Below are 16,561 nucleotides of genomic sequence, written 5' to 3' on the forward strand. Positions count from 1 at the left end.
ATCCAATCCAGGCTGAGCATTCTTTTTAGCATTTTGTTTGCTGAAAGACACCATGTTAGTTTCTCATTTACTAGTGAGAGCAAGAGACTGTCTTTCTGAATGTGTTTCCTCAAATAGAAAGTGATATTGTATATCGCTTTTGTAGAACAGTTATTTTTTATAAGGAGCCATGATGTAAATCTGGAGAAGTAAAGACTTAGGACACACTGATGTGAGGCAGCTGTACTGGATGGCAGTGCTTTGTACATTTGACCTCATTTTATAAACGTGACTGGAATCTTAAACATCTCACCAAAACCTTACCATCCTAAAGCTGGACTCGCAGAGGCAGTGATATATTAGCCTCACTTCTGAGAACTGGAACTTTGCCTGAGTCCCGCTCATCCATCACGGCCCCATCACTGGACACAAAGCTTTCCCTGTTGCCTCAGCCAGAAATAACCCATCCCACTCCCGAATTCTCATTTGCCTTACACATTTCTCATGCAGTTCTTCACACCTAGTCTTTGCTCGGAGTTATTTGTAGCCAGATCTGGAATTTGTATTCTCAGCACTTGCCGCTGTATCCCCAGTGCAAGTGCTGAACCAGATTTGTGTATTTCACAAACCACTCGTGTGTAGTTTCTCTGCCTCATCCGTAGGGGGTGAGCAGAGGAGTTCATGAATGGCCTTGGCAGTCATCTGTTCTTTGTTTAATATTTTGTAGTGCATCCCCCCTTCCCAGCATCCCACCGCTAATGGGAATACATATCTCCAAGTGCCACTCCCCACTCCTCATGGCCGTCTCCCCATATGGGATCAGTTGACAGGCAAGCATGTTTCTCAATGGCCAGATGATTTCTAGACGGGCGCTGTTCTTCGGGGTTTTCCTGCATGTTGACAAGGGTTGAGAATGAATACAATGAACAGGCAGCTACAGGATGAGGGGCTGTAAAGACACATCAAATGCCTTTGCACGGCACTGCTTCTCCATACCCCCGTTGTCATACCCCTCACTGTAGTCACGGAAAGAAGAGGGGTCAACATGCCGGAATTATTAGTGATTACCTTTGACATCCTCTTTAACCTCTTTGAACTTGACTTTTCTATCCATAATGACGCTTGAACTCACCCTAGCAGGAGCAAAGGCATGGTAAGCCCATGAGATGAGGTGCGCAAAGAACTTGGTCAAGGGGCTGGGAAGATGGCTGGGGGGGGCGTTAAGAGCATTCGTTGCTCTTGCAGAGGATCCGGGTTTGGTTCCCAGTGCCCACTCTGGGAGCTCACAACTGTTTATAACTTCACTTCCATGAGATCTCACGCCCTCTTTTGGCCTCCCCAGGTGCCTGTACACATGTGGAGTGCATACATACACTCAGGTACACACACATAGACATAAAGTAATAAATATTTTTTAAAGAAAGAAACCCATCACTGTGTACAGCAAATATGTGCCAATAACATTTAAAAGGATACCACCAGAGTCACTTCATAATGTTCTAAGATCTCTACATTTGTAGTGACTATTCAGAAGGTTAGGGGTAAAGAACACATTTGAGACACTGCCACATAAAAATGGCTTTCTTTTCTGATTACGGGCAGAAACTGAGGCTATTAATGTTCCATCCACCCTCACCCCTCAACACATAGTCTTGATTGTTACTTAACATTAAGAAAATGGGAATGCCGAACACACATATTTTCCATTCCTACCACCCGTTTCTATAAAGGGCATACTGAGGAGTAGCACATACATTTAAATATAGAGGTGACAGCAATGAGGACTCTCACTTTTCCTGCTCCAGAGGAAGATGTATATAGATGCATGAAAAAAACACAGTTGGGAGAATACTTTAAAGTAGGTCCTCATCCTCTGATAATGTATGCTCCGCGCCTGTGCCTGCTCCAAGCTGCTTTTTCATGAAATGTGTATGTGTCTGGATTTGAGCTTCCCTGGGCTGGGGGTAAGTTTCACAGAGGGGTTCCGACTTGCAAAGGTTAACTGTAGAAATCAAGGCTCCGTGCATTTCTTGCAAAGGTCACGCTCATCAGCAGCCCCGGAAAGACTGCTGGGCTGGGACCCGTATCCTCCCCATGGCTGATCCACAGCTCCAGGTTCCATTGCCTTAAGATGACAACTCCATTCTCTGCTTAAGTCACCAAGAGATAAAGAGGCCTCTCAGTCACTTGAAATCCCTCTTGAAATGACTCACATGTAGTCCACCTTCATGGCGTTTGGCAGCTGCTTGCTGGCCCTGTTCATTCCAAATGCCTGAGCCCCAGGAAGCTGTTTAATAAATGGGATAGGTTTTGATTAATGAGAGAAGCCAAAAATAGAGCGTGATGTAATACATATCTCAACAGGAATCACAGATCAAATTGGATGGTTTCAAGGGACCATGCTGTACCAGAGGGTTTTTCTCCCCACCAATAAGGAGCTTTGTTTTTATAGTACCTTGTAGGGTCAAACCGTAAAAGACATGACTTCAGGTCTTGGAAAACAGCCCTGTGGGCCTTTGGATAGCAATTATAGGTGACCACACAAGAAGCTAAGAGAAAGTTAGACACTGGACGTTGACTCAAGTCTAGGAAGGCTTTCTTCCCCCTCATTAGAAGCTGGTGTTATTTTAAAGACTGCAAACAGCAGCAGCTGATAGAAATGATAGCAGTAATATTCTGGCTGCATCTCTAAGGTCAGTTATTTAAATAGCACATTCGGTTTCTTTTAAGGATCTGAAAAACCTCACGTTGCCCTACACAGAAAAGCACTAATTTAAACTTCTCAGTGGATAAAATAATTGGGATTCATATAGCTTTGCTCAGGCAAGATTCATGAAAAGCAAACCCCAACCCTTGTATGCCAAGGACCTCTTACATTTGCTGATGAATAGTACAGTATGTAAAAGAAACACGGGGTCATTTTTCCTAATGAAGTGAGCAATAATGAAAGGTTAAAACACACTCTGGTGTGTACTAAAAGGGAGAAATAAAAGAAACCAATTCACTGCTCTTAATGACTGTGTACTGACTGCACTTTGTAAGTTGGTCAAAATCACTGCAGGTGATCTAAGTACAGTGCCTGTATATGTGCTTGCTCAGGGGTCAGACGGAGCAATGCTCTCACTGCAGATGGATATCAGTTTGCATGAAAAAAAAATGCATTCAGCGGTGGGAGTTAGTCAGTGACAGAGCGTGCCTGGTATATGCCAGTCCCTGGGTTCACTCTCCAGCACAGATGGGCAGGAAGTGGGTTATACATATGTATGTTTTCCTACTCATCAATTTTATCTTCCTGCCATAGAATGGCCTCACACTCTGGTTGTCCACTTTTTACATTCCCTGTGAGAGAAAACCAAGATGAGCATTGTGGGGCTTTTTAATAATTTTTCCCTAGTAAACTTAACGTGTCATATCAAAGTATTTTTCTCATAGGATTTACAGCTAATAAAACCAAGGTCCAAGATTTCAGAAGAATTTGTTAATTTTACACTCAAACTCCCCTAGCCGCTGACATTTGAAGAACACTATTCAACATTTGCCAAAAGATGGCCAACGATTAAGTAAAGTTTCCAGCCTCACCACGGATTCTGTTGTCATTCTACCACAAATGACAAATATTGCTAGAAATGGTTTTGAGCAGTGTTGTCCAACACTTAAACTCTTGAAAGACTGGAGGAATTGTAATTAGTGAAAACATCCAGTTGTACAAGTTCAGTCCTAGAGATCTCTTGTACATTGCAATATGGGTCCAGTTAGAAATGTTACATCTCACACTGAAAAAAGCATTAGGAAGGCTGATACCATGTTTCCATGTTCTATTCTATTGTAGAAATAGACTTTAAAGAATGGACTGTTATGACTTCTGGACACTCCAAATGTAGCCTTGTTTGGAAACAGAAAAAGGGAAGTTCAGGTATTCTTTGGCTGTTATTACAGGTTAGGGACTGTCACCACTGGCTGTCCACTGATCCCTTTGAAGGTCAATTCATGCTCGACTGTCAACTTTGTTGAACCAAGGTTGGATTACTAACTGCAGATACTTTGTGTTATTTACTTTAAAGTTGATTCTTAAGGATCTGGGTTTTATTTACTGTATTAGCATATACCTATTATCTCAGTTTCTGTTTGGAAAGTACTAGAAAGGTGTGGTCTGGAATTCAGGTTTAAACTGAAATTCCCTTCAGTGTGATTAAATAGTGATTCAACATCAAACTACAATAGACAAGGTACTTACCAAAAACAAGTTAAACAGGCAGAGCCCTCCCTATTCCAAATCATCTGATAACTAGAATTTTTGAACAGTTGCACTTAAACTCTCCTGGGAGAAAGGTGCATGTGTGTTTTTACTTGATTGCTCTTTGCTGCAAGCAAAACAAGGTCTGACCATTGAAATGCCTGCCTGACCGTCCAGGCCTAACAGAACAATCCTAAGCCAAAACTAATCACTGTCTCAATTCTTATGCTCTGTGGATTCAGTCAGAGAGATGTGTATTCAGATTTGATGGCCTTTGTACTCACTGAGCTTTTGCTCTCCTTTCTCTGTGCCCTGTAGAGCTGACCCTAACCTCTTTTGAAGTCTGTGATTGCCCTGGATCTGATCAGATGCGGCAGAGTGGGTTGGGTAAGAAAGGAGAGAGAGGTCATTAACTGCTCAGTTCCAGACCATTTTCAGTGAGTCACAATGATTGCCAAGGGAGTTCCAAATCTCCACTCATAGATACAGATGCTAATATTTTTAGATATCCACGTATTGTTCTAGTAACATGGGTACCAATGTCCTGAGAAAAAAGCTTTCCACTGACTTGAAAAAAACAAAACAAAAACAAATGAATGATAAAAATATTATTCCGAAATGTGTGAATATACTCCCCTCTGCATTTCAAGGTCTTCTATTTGTGACATTGCATTGTGTAGATGCAACACATTTTTGTGCAACCTACACTGCCCTCAAAACAGTGTGCTGCAGTGATTTGTGTGTGAGCCGTTCTAATCTTTACAATTAGCTACCTTCTGTGTGCCAGGTTTTGAGAAACTAGGTACCAGAGCAGTAGCAGTGAGAAACACAGTTTATGTTATGATGGAGGAGACAGAACAAATCAAAATATAAGAGCTTCAGACAAGAGTTTTAGGACAAGAAAAGAAAAGATAAGTCCATGAGGCTCGCAGCAAAACTTAGCATTAACTTTACATGGAGGTCCAAAGAAGGCCTTTGAGTGGGTGCCGTGTAGGCAAAGGATTCAGAAGCCAGCAATGCCGTCCTTGAGGCAGAAGCAGCATAAGTGAAGGTCTTCAGGAAAAAAACTGTTTTTTATTTTGGTAATTGTCTCTTTGTAGGCTGTTTCCCTTATGCTGAAAGATACTGTGTCACATGAGAAGTAGTAATTATGTATTTATAATAAAGTGTACAAATGACAGTTGCAAGACCATCATTAACAGCTGACATCTCCTGCTCTTAGCACATTCCACAGACTTGTTCCAAATGCTTTGCAACGTCAGGGGGCCTAATCTGCACAATGGTCTCAGGGAGTAGATGAGAAAAACAAAGTTCAAGGTGGGAGTTGAAGCGAATGGGATTTCGTAGCCCAAAGATACAACTGGCTGGCCTGGAATTTGAACCGAGACCTTGTGGTACCCAATGACAAGCAACCACTGGTTATAAGCTGAATTATTCACCCCCAAATGTCTTCCTTCTCCGTATTCTCTGAATACAATCATGTGTTCTGAGATGTTTTATGGTAATTGTTTTTGGTTCTGATTTAAGACAGGAACTCACTGCGTAGCCAGGCTGCCCTTGATTGTATCTTGCCTCAACCTCCCCACAAGGCAGAGTTATAGGTGTGCACTACGGTCTTGGACCGATCCAGAATTTTTAAATCACTTGTGTGCTTCTCACACAGGGGCTGTTTAAATTGTTCCAAGTAGTTTCCCGCAAAGATCTTACAGAAATTAAAATGCACCCCAACACACATACATACATACACACCCCCTACACACACACACACACACACACACACACACAGTCAGGAGTATATACATGTTGAACACAAACCATAATTCAGATGTTGAAAGTTCAACTCAAGAATTATATTGGCTTTACATCTATATTTTGGTCAGTTAATGAACTGGCCTTTCAATTCCAAATTCAGCATTTTGCCTGCTCATTGAAAATGGATCTGAGACATTTAAATATCATCCTTCTGCTAAGAAGCATGGTGAATAACTTTGACAGGAGAAGGCACAGCCCAAGGGTTCCAGGTTAGGAGTCTTCCCAGCTTCTGAGCAGGCCCATTGCTTTATCAACTACAGCAAGGGCAGCTTCTCCAATCCCAGTAATGACAGATTCTCCAGGGCAAGGCTCCTGCAACTTGGCAAAACTTATTTCCGGATATTATGTATACAACTATTCCCCAGTAAGGCAGCTTTCCCTGGATGTGTGGATTCCTAGGAAGTTCCACTAGCAGCTTTTCTGTGGTTTAGGGACTTTTGAGTTGTCCATCAATCTTGGTTCCTCAGCTAATCTTAGGGTAGTGACTATCGGGCATGGCATATTCTATTCTTTGTATCTTCTTCTAATATGATGCTGGAATCAAACCAAAGATCAAATGCATGGTAGACAAGGACTTTGCTAGTAAGGCACATACAGAAGCTTCTCAGTTTCAGGAGGTCCCATTTATTACTTGTTGATCTCAGTATCTGTGTTATGTTCAGGAAGCAGTCTCCTGTGCCAATTCATTCAAGAGTACTTCCCACTTTCTCTTCTAAGAGGTTAAATGTGGCAAAATTTATGTTGAGGTCTTTGATTCATGTGGACTTAAGTTTTGTACATGGCGATAGATATTGATTTGTCTGCAGTGTTCTGCACACCGGCATCCAGTTATGGCAGCACCATTTGTTGAAGATACTTTCTTTTTTCCATTGTATAATTTTAGCTTCTTTGTCAAAAATCAGGTGTTCATAGGTGTGTGGCTTAATATCAGGGTTTTCAATTTGATTCCACTGATCTACCTGTCTGTTTTTGTGCCAGTACCAAGCTGTTTTCAGATAATAGAGCTTGAAGTCAGGGATGGTGATGTCTCTGGAAGTTCCTTTATTGTACAGGGATGTTTGGCTACCCTGGGCCTTTTGTTTTTTTCATATAAAGTTGAATATTATTCTTTCACGGTCTGTGAAGAATTGTGCTGTATTTTGATGGGGATTGCATTGAATCTGTAGATTGCTTTTGACAAGATTGCCATTTCTACTATGTTGATCCTACCTATCCAAGAGCATGGGAGATCTTACATTTTCTGGTATCTTCTCTAATGTCTTTCTTTCAAGACTCAAAGTTCTTGTTATACATGTCTTTCACTTGTTGGTTATCATTACCTCAAGATATTTTATGTTGTTTGTAGCAATTGTAAAGGGTGATGTCTCTCTGATTTCTTTCTCAGCCCATTTATCATCTGTATATATTAGGAATACTGATTTTTAGAGTTAATCTTGTATCCTGCCACTTTGCTGAAGGTGTTTACCAGCTGTAGGAGTTCCCTGGCAGAGTTTTTTGGGTCACTTATGTAAACTGTCATATCATCTGCAAGTAGTGAAAGTTTGACTTTTTTCTAATTTGATCTCCTTTTGTCGTCTTATTGCTCTAGCTACAACTTCAAGTACAATATTGAAGAGATATGAAGAGAGTGGACATCCTTGTCTTGTTCCTGATTTTAGAGGAATTGCCTTTAGTTTCTCTCCATTTCGTTTGATGTTGGCTGTTGGTTTGCTATATATAGCTTTTATTATGTTTAGGTATGTTCCTGTTATCCCTGATCTCTCCAAGAACTTTATCATGAAAGAGTGTTGGATTTTGTCAAAGAATTTTTTCAGTATCTAGTGATATGATCATGTGATTTTTTCTTCTGCAATTTGTTTATGTGGTGGATTACATTGAAGGATTTCTGTATGTTAAACCATTCTTGCATCCCTGGGATAAAGCTTACTTGATAATGGTGGATGATTTTTCTGATGTGTTCTTGGATACGATTTGCCAGTATTTTATTGAGTATTTTTGCATCAATGTTCATGAAGGATATTGGTCTGTAGTTCTCTTTCTTAATTGCATCTTTGTGTGGCTTGAGTATCAAAGTAATTGTAACCTTATAAAAAGAGTTTGGCAATGAACCTTGTGCTTCTATTGTGTGGAACAATTTGAGGAGTATTGGTATTATCTCTTCTTTGAATTTCTAGTAGAAATGTGCACTGAAACCATCTGGACCTAGGCTGTTTTTGATTTGCAGACTTTTAATGACTGCTTCTATCTCATTAGGGGTTATAATTCTGTTTAAATTACTTATCTGTTCTTGATTTAATTTTGGTAAGTGATATCTATCCAGAAAATTGTTCATCTCTTTACATTTTTTAATTTTGTGGAGTACAAGTTTTCAAAGTATGACCTGAAGATTCTCTGGATTTTCTCAGTGTCCATTGTTATATCCCCATTTTTCATTTCTGATTCTTTTAATTTCCTTGTTCTCTCTCTGCCTTTTGGTTTGTTTGGATAAAGGTTTGTCTACCTTGTTGATTTTCTTGAAGAACCAACTCTTCATTACATTGATTCTGTATATTGTTTTCTTCGTTTCTACTTTATTGATTTCAGCCCTCAGTTTGATTATTTCCTGGCATCTATTCCTCTGGGGTGAGTTTGCTTCTTTTTGTTCTAGAGCTTTCAGTTGTGCTGTTAATTTTCTAGTGTGACTATTCTCCAGTTTCTTCATGTGGGCACTTAGTGCTATGAACTTTCCTCTTATTTTCAAAGTGTCCCATAAGTTTGGGTATGTTGTATCTTATTCTCATTGAATTCTAGGAAGCCTTCACGTTCTTTCTTTATTCCTTCCTTGACAGAGGAATGGTATGATTGCGCATTGTTCAATTTTCATGAGTTGTAGGGTTTCTGCAATTTGTGTTGTTGAATTCTAAATTTAAACCATGGTGATCCAATAGGATACAGGGGGTTATTCCAATGTTTTTGTATTTGTTAAGGTTTGCTATATTGCCAAGTATGTGGCCAATTTAATAGAAGGTTTCATGTGTCATTGAAAAGAAGGTACATTCTTTTGTGTTTGGATGGAATGCTCTATAGATGTCTGTTAATCCCAATTGTGTCATAACTTCTGATAGTTCCTTTGCTTCTTTGTTAAGTTTCTGTCTGGTAGTCCTGTCGAGTGATGAGAGTGGGGTGTTGAAATCTCCCACTATAAGTGTGTGAGGTTTTATGAATGATTTGAGTTTTACTTATGTTTCTTTTACAAACGTGGGTGCCTTTATATTTGGGGCATAGATGTTCAGAATTGAGACTTCATCCTGATGTATTTTTCCTGTGATGAATTTGAAATGACCTTCTTCATCTCTTTTGATTGATTTTAGTTTGAAGTCTAAGTTGTTAAATATTAGGATAGCTACAAAAGCTTGCTTCTTGTGTCCATTTGATTGGAAAATCTTATTCCATCCCTTTATACTGAGGTAACCTCTGTTTTTGAAGTTGGGATGTGTTTCTTATATGCAGCAGAAGTGTACACTCTGTCTTAGTAACTATTCTGTGAGCCCGCATCTTTTTGTAGGCAAATTAAGAGTATTAATACTGAGGAAAATTAAGGACCATTGAGTGTTAATTCTTGTTTGTTTTTGATTTGGTGGTGGTGGTGGTATTGTGTGTGGATTTACCCTGCTTTTTCTTTTGACTTTTGGTAAAGTGGAATTATCTATTGCCTATGTTTTTTGAGTCTAGTTTACTCTCTTAGGTTGGAGTTTTCCTTCCAGTACTTTCTGTAGGACTGGATAAGTGGACACCTATTGCTTAAATCTAGTTTTGTCATGAAATATCTTGTTTTCTCCGTCTATAGTGATTGAAGTCTTTGCTGGGTATAGCAGTCTGGGCTGGCATCTGTGGTCTCTTAGTGTTTGTAGAATATCTATCCATGACCTTCTGGTTTTCAGAGTTCCTATGGAGAATTCAGGTATAATTCTTGTAGGTTTGCTTTTATTTGTTATTTGGCTGTTTTCCTTTGCTGCTCTTAATATTGTGTCTTTATTCTGTATGGTAGGTGTTTTGATTATTATGTGGGGAGGGGACGTTTTGTGGCCCACTCTATTTAGTGTTCTGTAAGCTTCTTGTACTTTCATTGGCATGTATTTCTTTAGGTTGGGAAAATTTTCTTCTATGATTTTGTTGGATATGTTTCCTGTACCTTTGAGTTTGGCTTCTTCACCTCCTTTTATAACTATTACTCTTAGGTCTGGTCTTTTCATGGTGTCCCATATTTTCTTGATATTTTGTGTTAGGCATTTGTTGGACTTAAGATTTTCTTTGGTCAATGAATCTATTTCTGCTAGTGTATCTTCAACACCTGAGATTCTCTCTTTCATCTCTTGTATTCTGTTGGTTATACTTGTATCTGTAGTTCCTTATCATTTACCCAGCTTTTCTAATTCAACCATTCACTCAGACTGTGCTTTTTTAATTGTCTCTATTTCAGCTTTCAAACCTTGTACTGTTTGAATTGTTTCTTGCAATTTTTAGTTTGTCTTTTCCCACATTTCTTGAATTTATTTGTTTGTTTTTTCTTCCATTTCTTTAAAGAATTTTCTCATTTCCTCTTTTAGGGTCTCTATCATCTTCATGAAGTTGTTTTTAAGGTTGTTCTCTTCTGCTTCATCTGTGTAGGGATGTTCAGGTCTTGCTAGTATAGAGTCCCTTGACTCTGGGGGGAGGATGTCATATTGATTTTTCTGTTGTTAAATGTGGTCTTATATTGTCATGCCTCCTTTCTTCCAGTGGGTGCTGGTGGGATCTCTGCCTCTCCTGATCGGTACTGGTCCAAAGTTGTCTTCCGGTGGGTGCAAGCAGGTCCAATACTCTTATGGGTCTCATGATGGGTGCAGGTGGGTTTGAGACACTTCCTCTCCCGAAGGGTGGAGGCAGGACTAGCACTGTGTCTGCAAGGGGTGTGAGTTGAACTGCCCACAGTCCCCAGGCCAGGAGGTCCCCTTTTATGGTTTTTCAGAATAGGGTATCTCTGTATTGCTTTGGAGCCTGTCCTGAAACTCGCTCTGTAGACCAAGCTGGCCTAGAACTCACAGAGATTAACCTGCCTTGGCTTCCTTAGTGCTGGATTTAAAAGCATGTGCCACCACTGCCCTGCTCATTAACCATTTAAAAGGTTGTCTCCTAAGCTATGTTCACAGCTATGTTCACTGCTATGATAGCTTGACTTTCCAGAGAGAACACTGTTCTTGCCAGCACTGGGGAGACAGAGGTAGGTAGATCTCTGTTTGTTTGAGGCCAGCTTGGCCTACAAAGCAATTTCCAGGACAACCAGGGCTGTTACACAGAGAAACCTTATCTCAGAAAACCAAAAACAAACAAATAAATAAATAATAATTGATGGGGGAAGCCCTGTGTGTATGTCAATAAAGCACTGTTGGCCAATAGGGAAGCAAGATAGGTGGGACTAGGAGTCGAGGAGGACTCTGGGATGGAGAAAAACAGGAAGTCAAGATGTAACCGCCATGGGGTAGAAAGCCCGGAAAATTCTCCAGTAAGAGAAATACTTAGATTAGCAATTATACTTAAGTCATAGCTAGTCAGTAAGAAACAAGCAAGACCAACAGCTTCATAATTAATATAGCATCTTGTGTGTTATTTGGGGACTACAATGTGGCAGAGCCCAGGAGACTAGCAGGGGATAAACCAAAGCTGCTGGCAAGGAAAAGACTTCTCTTTACAAATAATAAAAGCCGCTAAGGAGCCAGAACTCTTAGCATGGTTCCCTCCTCCGGAAGATGCTCATGGCTGAGCTCTCTAAAGCACCTGGTCAGTATCTGGTTGTGACTCATTGTGACTGTGGTATTCATGAGAGTTGTCTGAAAGTGCTACATTTCTACAAAATGCTGCCAGTTAGATTTCTATTTCATTAATGCATTAATGAAGGCTTGAATATGAAATCTCCTAAAAAAAAAAAAAAGGAAAAGAAAACGGGCGTCGGACCATTCCTCACTCCTGTTTACTGCCAAGTGTTGGCTGTGTTTCATTCTGAACTTATCACTCTCTCCCACCTTTCAGTATAAATTTATTCCACTGAGTCCAGGAAAAATGATATAAATTTTCATTAAAGAAAACACCATATTATGACAGCACTAAATGAATCATCCGCGGTCTCTTTTTAAAGGCTTGATTTATTTTCTGCACATGGGAGACATGTTGTAAAAATATTTCCACTAACAAGCATGAAATATTGCAATACACATTTTTGTACATACTATATTTGGCCATGTAATATTTTTCATCTTCATTTGTATCTGCACTAACATCTTTATCTATTGTGGGGTTTTCAGGTAATTTCTTCATCCCATTTGCTTTCTTGATTAGAGAACAAAATGCCCCAAAGAGCTCAGACGGGGATCCAATCCATCTTGCTGAAGGCAATATTTTCCCTCACATACTCCCACCCTTCTGCAGGAGTTTTCTTCACCCGGTGACATGGTGTAATGTCGTTGACATACAGTCTATTTCCCTTAGCCTTGAGCAAGCATAGAGGCTGAGCTGTGGATGCACAGGGTGCTTTTTTCATCTAGAAGTCATGGTTTTGTATGCATATGTCAGTGCAGCTAAGGGGAGATCTAGAAAACTGCTATCCCACAAGAGGCAGGTTGGAAAGCATGTGCCGCTGAGTGACTTGAATACCCAAATCCCTGGCAGAGAGTTTCTGAGCTAACTGCATTTGCAAGGAGATCAATGCTCCCTCATTGATTTTCCTCAGTTGCAAAGCCAGGATTACACACATTGTGAAGCTGTATGCGCAGGGTCGTCCAATCTGATTTCCTTGTCAGCACTAAAAAGGCAGTGCTCAACTGTAAACTGGAGGTTATGAAAGTCGAACTGCATCAGATTGGTACTTGCGCTCAGCCTGCATGTTAAACACAAGCACCGTAGCACATTCATAGTGCCATGGAAGGGCTACATGGGATAAGACAGACTTTGTTTGTGTGCAGCATCTAAATAGATAGCAGAGATGCCAAAGATGAATCAGAGATGCCTTGCATACATTTGTGTAACTCCCAAGACACTTTCGAATGAGCCAGAGAATCACTTGGCTGACTTGAAATGCAAAGCAAGGAGATGGCCCCTTGCCCAAATTCAGGGATTGACTCTGACCCTTTGGATTTGAAACTGTCTTAGCATTCATCATTGGAGAAAGTAGGTAGTTGGAGGGCCATAAAACTCAGGAATCTTATGACAAAAATTTTAAAAATAAATTCAAAGATTTATTCTTATTGTAAACAACCAGGGAGCCCTGGAGGGTGGTGACTTTGATGTCCAATTAGCCCAGAGTCTTCTCTTCCATGGGCTATCTTGGGATTCAATTTGGCAACTTCAGTTTTTTCAGCAGCTCAGCCTTTATATGCATATGTGTACATGCATGTACTCTAGCGTGTGTCTCTCCAGCTGATGGTCTGTACTGTTAGTGTGGTGGTTAGAGGAGAATGACCCCCATGGGCTCATGAATTAGAATGTTTGATTCTCAGTTGGTGGACTGTTGGGGAAGGATAGAGTCATAGCCTTATCGGTGGAGGTGTGTCATTGGGAGTGACCTTTGAGGCATCAAGAGCCCAGGTCAGGCCTTGTCTTGCTCTCTTTCTGCCTCCTGTCTGTAACTTGGGATGTCAGCTGTTAGCTGCAGCTATAGCTCCATGCATTGCCATGATCCCTGCCATGGAGATCATGGGTAACTTTCTGAAAGTGTAAGCAGACCCCTAACTGAATGCTTACTTTCATAAGTTGCCTTAGTCATGATATTTCTTCACAGCAACAGAACAGTGACTAAGACAGCTAGGGAAGGATAGAGACTGTGCTGCACTCTGACTCATTCTTAAGCGACTAGAAACATAACCCAGTTGGGGAGCACTTGCCAAGAACGTCAGTGTCTCTGGGATCAACCATGATCTGGTGGTCGGGAGAGATTTTGAAAAGATCATGTAAAGTAAGCCATCCATTTCCTACTAAGACTAGATAAGTGACCTCATAGCTACAAGCCTTTCAAACACAATTTTCTCCAAATCCAGGCTTGTCATACTGTTCCTGTCACTGTTAAGAATGTCATTCTGCCTCCCTTTCAAGTATACTGGTCTCAGGCATTGGCTCTCACTTCATTTCTCCAAACACTGTTCAGGATAATAAACTCAGAGGTGCATGGAGCAGTCACTCAACACCAAAGACTCATGGCAGGTCTATACCCAGGCTAAACTGTTTCCAGGTCCCAAGCTTACCATGTAAGTTGGTCTGCTGAATCTCCACTTGTAGTTAAGACATAGAATCAATCATGTTGCTGCATTGCCTCCCTTGGGAACACGTTCCTGGTGAAAGATCAGCCATACTGGGATCTGGTTCTCTGGAACTGAAGACGAAAAACAGAGTCTCAAACTGGGCAGTGGTGGCACATGCCTTTAAAGATCAAGGCCAGCCTGGTCTACAGAGCTAGCTCCAGGACAGCTTCCAAAGTTACTGAGAAACCCTTTCTTAAATAAAAAAAGATTTTTAAAAGCAGAGTGTCTGCTCTAAATTTCTCTTATGACTTCTCTTTTAAAAATGAAAGAAATATCATTACCCCCTATGAATTTCAAGACCATTCAGCCTTACTCAACACAGCACCAGACATACCTCTGCTTATTTTTCTCCTTCTAGCCCAAGAGATGATAGTCACACATTTTCCAACGCATGCTCCCATAACCATGATAGAGCAAATGGAAGTATTTTTCAAGGCATTCGTTTATGTTTTATGAAGCTGCTTTTCCCCCCAGCGAACGCATTCCAAGACATTTGAAAATTAAAATGGGACGAATTTTTCATGAGTGTAAGGTAATGGTGTCCTGCCACAGATAGCCTTCCTCCTGGAACCTTCTCTCTAATGTAATCTTACTTCTGAGGAAGTATTGTTTTCATAACTTAGTGCCCTTGATTCAGTGATAGTTTAAGGAATCTGGTGAAGAAGGGAAGTAGGAGGAGACACCTAGTTTAACCTCCAGACTATACTAATCGGGAGGGGTGGGCTCACTCTGCTGAATTATGGAGCCCAGTGGGACTGTTTCCAGGGCATGGCTAAGCGCTGATCCCAAGGGTGCTCTGGGGAACCTGCAATATCTGGTTTAAGGGCATCTGTCAATGGGAATCAGAGTTTGGAAGAAAACCACATTTTCTGTCCTTTCAAATAAAAACATCCCTCTGTACTGCTTTTGCTTGACTTGTTTTACCTAGGCAAAAACTGAAGACCAATCTGGAAAAATAATTGTTAATAAAAAAGAGCTACGATGTGAAGAGAAGTTCATTCTGTTGAAATATGCACTTTAAAGGGACCATTTTAACACAGTAAGGGGAAAAATACGCATTTTCTTCATAAAGCCTGATTGTGCTAAGATATTATTATACACAACATAAAGTTAAGGCTGTCTGAACAGGGAAAATAGAAAGCTCCGGTGGTCATTCAACCCTGAATACTTAGGACATTTCATTTCTTTTTACAGCAACCATATTCAGTAATAAAAGATCAAATGCTTCTGGTTACTGGACTGAAAAGAATCAAATTCTCCGAACTTTTTAGCACTTCATGTTCCTTGAGCGTTTGCTGTCAGTTGTAGCTCATTGAGTCAGCAGATTCACCAGGCTCTGCAAATTGCAGTCAAAGCAAAGAGCTTCGGATATTTTCTTACAATTTAATTTAAATGTGTGGGTGTCCTTTGCCTGCATGCATGTATGTGCACCTTGTGCCCAGGGAGACCAGAAGAAGATTTCAGAGCCCCTGGAAATGGAGTTATGAACTGATGGAAACCATTGTGTGGGAGCTGTGTATTGAACCTGGGACCATTGTGAGAGCAGCAAGTGTTTTTAACCACATCACCCCAATCTCCTGATTTTGCTGTTGTTGTTGTTGTTGGTGGTGGTGGTTTGTTCAAAGAAAATGACACCAGACTGAGGCACACTGGATTGTGGTTTCTTAAAATCTTTCTTGATTACAGACATATTCAAAAGGACATATACTGCCACTATTCTACCAATTTTTCTACAGTAACCTATTTAGTACTTTTAATATTGTTTCAACACGGGAAGGAGCCAGAAGGTTTTGCCCTTTCTCCTTCCCTCTCCTTTGCTGAACTGTTAGATTGTAATCCTAAAGCGATCCCTCAAGGTCCATTCACTTATATGGCCACTGACTCATTCCTGAGACTGATCATTGGAGTCCAACTATCAAAACACCAATGTCCAGCAATAAAAATTCATTATTTGGCTACACCGGCCAACCTGTCCAATCAGGACTTACCAACTCATCCTAACCCAGACTTCCCCTTTTTTCTCCTTAAACACAAACATACTCTTGTAAAAACACCTGCCATGTGCTTTTGTCCAATACCCACCCCCTCCCTGCACTTGTCCCTCCAGTGTAACAAGTCTCCTTTGTGCCACGAAGTCGGTGTCTGGGTGTGTTCTGTACTGAACCAAGGACCCTTACAGAGGGTTCATGGACTGGAAGATGGAAGATTGGTACCCAGTGCGGTGATATTA

The 16,561-nt window shown here is 40.7% G+C and overlaps 1 long non-coding RNA gene across 1 annotated transcript; it reads right to left on the reverse strand.

Annotated features, from left to right (window-relative positions):
- Window positions 1–1,375: 1,375 nt before the first annotated feature.
- LOC121138994 lies at window positions 1,376–14,434 on the reverse strand. The gene is made up of 2 exons (XR_005875867.1): window positions 14,275–14,434; window positions 1,376–2,266 (listed from the first exon to the last, which is right to left on the reverse strand). It is a non-coding gene; the product is annotated as an uncharacterized LOC121138994 (long non-coding RNA).
- Window positions 14,435–16,561: the final 2,127 nt, after the last annotated feature.

This window comes from Mesocricetus auratus, unplaced genomic scaffold, assembly GCF_017639785.1.
Source record: "Mesocricetus auratus isolate SY011 unplaced genomic scaffold, BCM_Maur_2.0 Super-Scaffold_6730, whole genome shotgun sequence".
Lineage (NCBI taxonomy): Eukaryota > Metazoa > Chordata > Mammalia > Rodentia > Cricetidae > Mesocricetus > Mesocricetus auratus.